Source organism: Herpailurus yagouaroundi, unplaced genomic scaffold (assembly GCF_014898765.1).
Source record: "Herpailurus yagouaroundi ecotype Mexico unplaced genomic scaffold, PumYag 530, whole genome shotgun sequence".
Classification (NCBI taxonomy): domain Eukaryota; kingdom Metazoa; phylum Chordata; class Mammalia; order Carnivora; family Felidae; genus Herpailurus; species Herpailurus yagouaroundi.
In genome coordinates, this window is record NW_024412747.1 from 9,403,639 (window position 1) to 9,409,635 (window position 5,997).

General features: G+C 46.1%; 1 long non-coding RNA gene across 2 annotated transcripts; it reads right to left on the reverse strand.

Moving 5' to 3' along the window:
* Positions 1 to 222: 222 nt before the first annotated feature.
* Positions 223 to 3,636, reverse strand: LOC121023179 (uncharacterized). Of its 2 annotated transcripts, XR_005787271.1 has the most exons (5): positions 3,474 to 3,636; positions 2,603 to 2,749; positions 1,076 to 1,379; positions 607 to 763; positions 223 to 413 (listed from the first exon to the last, which is right to left on the reverse strand). It is a non-coding gene; the product is annotated as an uncharacterized LOC121023179 (long non-coding RNA). The 2 variants fall into 2 exon arrangements; XR_005787270.1 differs by lacking the exon at positions 1,076 to 1,379.
* Between the last annotated feature and the right edge of the window lie 2,361 nt (positions 3,637 to 5,997).

The window sequence follows — 5,997 nt, forward strand, 5'->3', positions numbered from 1 at the left end:
CAGTCGGTTGAGCGTCCGACTTCAACCAGGTCACGATCTCGCGGTCCGTGAGTTCGAGCCCCGCGTCGGGCTCTGGGCTGATGGCTCAGAGCCTGGAGCCTGTTTCCGATTCTGTGTCTCCCTCTCTCTCTGCCCCTCCCCCGTTCATGCTCTGTCTCTCTCTGTCCCAAAAATAAATAAACGTTGAAAAAAAAAAAAAAACAAAAAACAAAAAACAAAAAACAATAGACCAGTTGGTCTCGATGGATGCGCACCAAAATACGGCAGCTGTCCTCCGGGTCCCAGAAGTTGGATCGCCGCCTCATAAACGCCCACCGCTTTGGCTGATGCTCTGTTGGTTGGAGACTTCTTGATTTGATGTCGCAAATAGCGATGGCCTTATTCACCGAATGACCGATGGCCTTGTTCCCCAGCTGCATGGGTAATACCCAAGAAACACCTGCTCAGGTGTTCTCAAGCACATCTGAAGGCGTGGCTTCTACTTACTTGGCCCACTCCCCTTAGTTCCTTCCTTCCCATCCACACACCCTGGAAGAATTGTTGCAGGGGGTCCTGGGGACAGGAGTGGTGGTGAATGCGCCCCTCCCCGGGTGCATTCTGCCTTACCTGATGGAATCAAGTCAAGCTCGTCGTGCGAGGCTACCTCAAAACGTAGTCATCTCTCCCCAAGGTGAAGCGTTGTTTAAATACCCATTTTACGTACTCGTGATGATAACAAACCATTGATTTTGAGAAGAGGAGTGTCCATGAATATTCTTCGAAACTGTGTTGCACAAGACCATGGGGGAAGGGAAGGAAGAACAAACAAACAAAAAAAAAATTAGAGAGGGAGGGAGCCAAACCATACGAAACTCTTAGAAACTGGGAACAAACTGAGGGTTGATGGGGGGTCGGAAGGAGGGGAGGGTTGGTGATGGGTATCGAGGAGGGCACCCGTTGGGATGAGCACTGGGTGTTGTATGGAAACCAATCTGACGATAAATTTCATATTAAAAATAATAAATAAGTAAACTGTGTTGCACAGAACATCCGGGAGACGCCAAGAGGATACTGGGGTAGGGTCGGGGGAAGGTACCCTGGAGAGAGACCCAGAATTCTGTGGAACCCCTCAGGCAGGCTCTCCATGCATATCTTCATGCTAGAGACTCCGGGAAATTCTGTAGGAGGGAGACCTATTTAACTTCAGTGAGTCCAGAATTTCCTAAACTCAAAGAGATGAACGTGGAACTCTTTTTCGTCGCTCCCCCGTTGACCACAGAAGGAATGTGTTTTTGTGAACCACCGCTTTAGGAGCTGCCGCTTAGGCTGGCGGGACTTTTGTGGCCATTGATCCATTGTCACACATGTTGCGCAAGCTCCCACGAAGCCTTCTCTCCTGTCTGAGATTATGAAAGGAAAAGCCACGGGCTGTGTATTTTATTCTCGGCAGATGTTCTGCCGCATAGCGCCTTGCATGAACTCTCTCTTATTTCCCCCCACCTGCAAAGCAAGGGGGCCAATACTCACCGTACAAAAAACATAATGGAAGAAGTTACTTCTAAGGTGTTTTAAGAAGGAAATGCCGATCGTTTATCGAAGGGACGTGTGGCAAAGAAAGAACGAGAGATAGATACACTCGGACTGTGGGTGACGTACATCCTGGGTTGCCCGGTTCCTAGCTACCTTCTCTGCAGCAACAAAGTACATATGCATGGGTTTTTAATGCCCTTTAAAAGTAACAAAAACCAGAAAGGGGCTGAGAGTAACATCAGGTGCTGCTCCGGGTGTGTCAGGAAAGACTCCCCCCACCCCGCAATCCGATCGAATGAGATTGGATGGAGGATGCTCCAGAGGTGCCTGGCAGTGGGGTGCCTCTCAATCTGGGGTGCCGGCAGCAGGAAGCCACCGGGAGGTAGAGGAAAGCAGATGGACGAGGCACAGACAGAGGACAGGGTGATGCTGGCGAGGTCACTGCCCACGGGAATCCCTTCTCCTTTTTCCTGATTTGGAGGGGGGGTAGAAAATAAGAAGTTCTAGTTCATGAAATTTAAGGCAGCCATTTATCTCGGAGCCCTTTCAAGTCCTCTTTTTTTTTTATTCTTTTTTTTTTTTAATGTTTATTTATTTTTTCGAGAGACGGAGGCTCGCGTGTCCGCGGGCAGAGAGAAACAGAGACACAGAATCCGGGGCAGGCTCCAGGCTCTGAGCTGTCAGCACAGAGCCGGACGTGGGGCTTGAACTCGAGCCGTGAGATCGTGACCTTGAACCAAACGAAGTCAGACACTTAACCGACTGAGCCACCCAGGCACCCCTCAAATCCTCTTTAAGCAAAAAGGTCAGGGATGAATGAGTAATAAACACAAGGGACAAAAGGAGCTAGCAGGGAAGGGCACGGGACAGCAGGTCAGAAGATTTGGGTTCAAACTCGAATCCTGGCAGCTAAATCCTGCCCTGCCTGGGATCCCCACGCTTCCCAAGGCCTCGATTTCCACATCTGTGCCATGAGGGTAATGCACATTTCCCACAGGCTCGTGAAAAGCAGTTGCGATCCCAAGGGCACACATTTACTGTCTCCCCACAGGCTACAGTAAGTGGGGTGAGGGGTTTCCTGTCACCTCCTTACCTGCTGTTCATCACCAGACGGAGGTGAGGAAAAGCTGAAGTGAGGTTTAAAACACAGCAGCCCTCCCAGGAGTGGTTTACATCATTTCACATCACTCGTGGCAACGCCATCCTGCTGCTAAAGACCATAATCATCTCGATGCTTTTTCTGCTTTTAAACATAAATATTTTAGAATAGGGAACATTACAAGCAGCCAATTCTTTAAAACCTCCCACGTGAGGAAAGCAGCTAGTGAAAGAGATTTGATAACACATGAACTGTGCTGAAAACATTGAAACATAATGAAGCTACCAGCCGCTTCCTGATCTTTCCTACCATGCGGGCTTCTGATTTTACTACTTCCTTTTACGTCTGCTCAATGACAGGCTTAAAAAAAAAAAAAAAAAACCCTACATTTTCAAAGATAACTAAGGTTAGCATTTTGATGTATTTCCTTTTCATCAAGAACCAAAGGTAAGGGGTGAGCTAAAGAGCTAAAGAGTTAGCTGATGGGTTGAAGATGAAGTGGTCCCTTCCCCAAGAGAACCAGAGTCCCTTTCCTTGGTTCTCCCCCAGGCTCTCTCTTATCTCTCTTATCTGGAATCAGATAAAAAGCCATTCTATGAGGCCATGGCTTTCAGTTACCATCAACGCACAGGCGATTCATGAGTCTTCCTCTCCAGCCTCCCCTCTCAGCTCACGCCCGTCCGCCGGCAGATGCTCCACACCTGCACAATCTCAAAATGACACGTGTCCAAGGTACCGCTTTGCTCTCCCGCAGCCAACTCAATCCTCCTCTGGGTATCCAGTGTCAAGTCATCAAGTCATGACAGTGGTTTTGGGGCCCTTCTTGCCTTCCCCTGGGGAGCGTGTTCTACCTGTTGCTGCCTACCTAGCTTCTGGAATGGTGTGCTTCTTGCCACCCACACGTATTCCACCCTGGTCCGGGTTGCAATCATGTCTCGCATATAAAAGCTTCCTTCAGGGGCGCCTGGGTAGCTCAGTCCGTTGAGCGTCTGACTCTTGATTTCGGTTCAGGTTGTGTGATCCCTGGGTCATGGGATCGAGCCCCACAGCAAGCCCTGCGTCAGGCTCCATGCTGAGCATCGAGCTCCTTGAGATTCTCTCTCTCTCTCTGCCCCTCTGTTCTGCTCATCCTCTCGCTCTCTCTTTCTCTCTCTCTAAAATAAAAAAAAAAATTAAGCCTCCTTCACTTGCCTTTCTGCACCCAGTAGGTTTCCCTCCATTCCATAGTAGATAACACAGCCATAGCCATCTTTTTTAGAACATAAAATTGTATGATCACATTTTATACACACACACACACACACACACACACACACACACACACACACTTAAGAGCCTCCTTTTTTATTGAGGTATAATTAACATATGACATCATATTAGTTTCAGACATAATGATTCAGTATCTATGTGATCACTGTGGCAAATCTAGTTAAGATCCATCACCATACACAGTTACAAAAAGATGTTTTTTCTTGTGGTAAGAACTTAAAAAATCTACTCTCTTAGCAGCTTCCAAATGCTCAATAGAGCATGATGAACTGTAGCCACCATGCTATATATCGCATCCCCAGACTTATTTATCTTCCAGCTGGAAGTTTGTACCTTTTGATTCCCTTCACCCATTTCACAACGTCCCGCCCCTGCCTCTGGCAACCACCAATCTATTCTCTGTTATCTATGAACTTGTTGGGTTTTTTTTTTTTTAATGCCACATATGAGTGAGATCATAGGGTTTTTGTCTTTGTCTGACTTATTTAGCAAAATGCCCTCAAGTTGCATCCGTGTTGTCTCAAAGGGCAAGCTTTCATTTCAAGAGCATTTTTCTCTTTGTTCTAATAAAAATTCCTTCCTGTTATTCATACCATAAAGACCAAAATCCCTAAGGGGGCTGTGTGGACTCCTTGAGGACAGAGATTGTGTCCTTTCTTTTTCTGCCCTGCCCTATATTCCTAGTACTTGGCACAGGCTGCCACAGGGAAATATTAATGGCAGATATTTCCAAAGGGGTCGTGTGGCCTTGGGAAGATGTCTGTAGCCCTCTACCGTGGGGCTCAGTTACTCCTTCTGTAAAATGGGCATGGTAACAGTGCTTCCCAGGAGACTGTAATTATAAAAGCTGCGCAGCTCTGTTGTTAATGTTTTCTTGCACAAAAGTTCATGCGATGCACCTGAACCCTTTAAATATACTGTTTGTGATTTCTGCATTGTTTCAACTGTATGTATTTTAGCCTTATCGATATTTCGAAGTACCAACTGTGCACCCAGAATTGTCCAGCGTGTAATGGTTATGATTTGTGTCCAGGAAACTTACAATCGCATATAACTGATATTAATCCCAATGGAATCAGATAACAATATTTAGGTCTTCTGAGGTACATACATTCATTTATTATCTACCTCTCTTTTTAAAGTGCCAACCTAGGTAAGAAGTCTCTATTATCTCCACTCTACACATAGAGAACTGGGAGCAAAGAGATGCGGCATGACGTGCCTAAGGGCAGAGTCCGAAACAGAAGAGGGAATGATACTCATAATAATTTGCATTTGTGAAGCGCTCTTCCTCCTGAAAAATCCAAAGCTCTTAGCAACGCACAATGGAATCCGTCATTACAAAAATGCTAGGAGGTTAAACAACAAGTATTGATATCCCTAAGAGAGAAAAGTTTTAAAATGTAGTTGTGTCGCTGACTTCATAACCATGCAGTTAGATTGGATCAAAAAATCGTATTTTGCATCGCACTCGAACAGGGATTATTAGGAACTCAGAGGGAGTTCCAAGGCAGAGTGAATTGCTGAGTCAGAGTTCTGCCAGCTACGTCTCTTGCTTTCTGCTCCCTGAGGTTAAACCAGAACAAAAGACACAGGATATGCATTGAAGGGAATGCATGTGATTTTGGAGTCAAACATGACTCTTTCTACTTAGCACTGTGATCTTAGGCAAGTAACTTAACCTTGAATAACCCTCTTTTCTCATTAGAAGAATGGGTATAATAACTCCACTACACATGGAAACTAAATATGAAGAAGAAAGAAGGCATCCGGCGTGGTGTCTGGACCAAAGGGTTGTTTAACAGTGGCTGATATTGACCCTTGTATCTATCAGTGATAATAAATGGTTTCTTCCATTTTTAAAACGTCGTAAGCAAATGGCCAAGTTAACTAGGCAAGAAATTCTGAAGGCTAAACATGTGCATGGAATTCGGGTAGAAGTGAAGATGGGGGTCAGTTGAGACTGATTAGCAAGCTCCCTCCTTCTACGAGCTCCCAAATTTCCATGGGAGGGCCCACTCCAGTTCCAATGGCAGATCTGGGGCCAAAGCTGAAGGGGGCTTTCTCCAGGTTGGACCTCAAAGATAGGGAGCAAACATGGAGAAAGATGGCAGAATCTT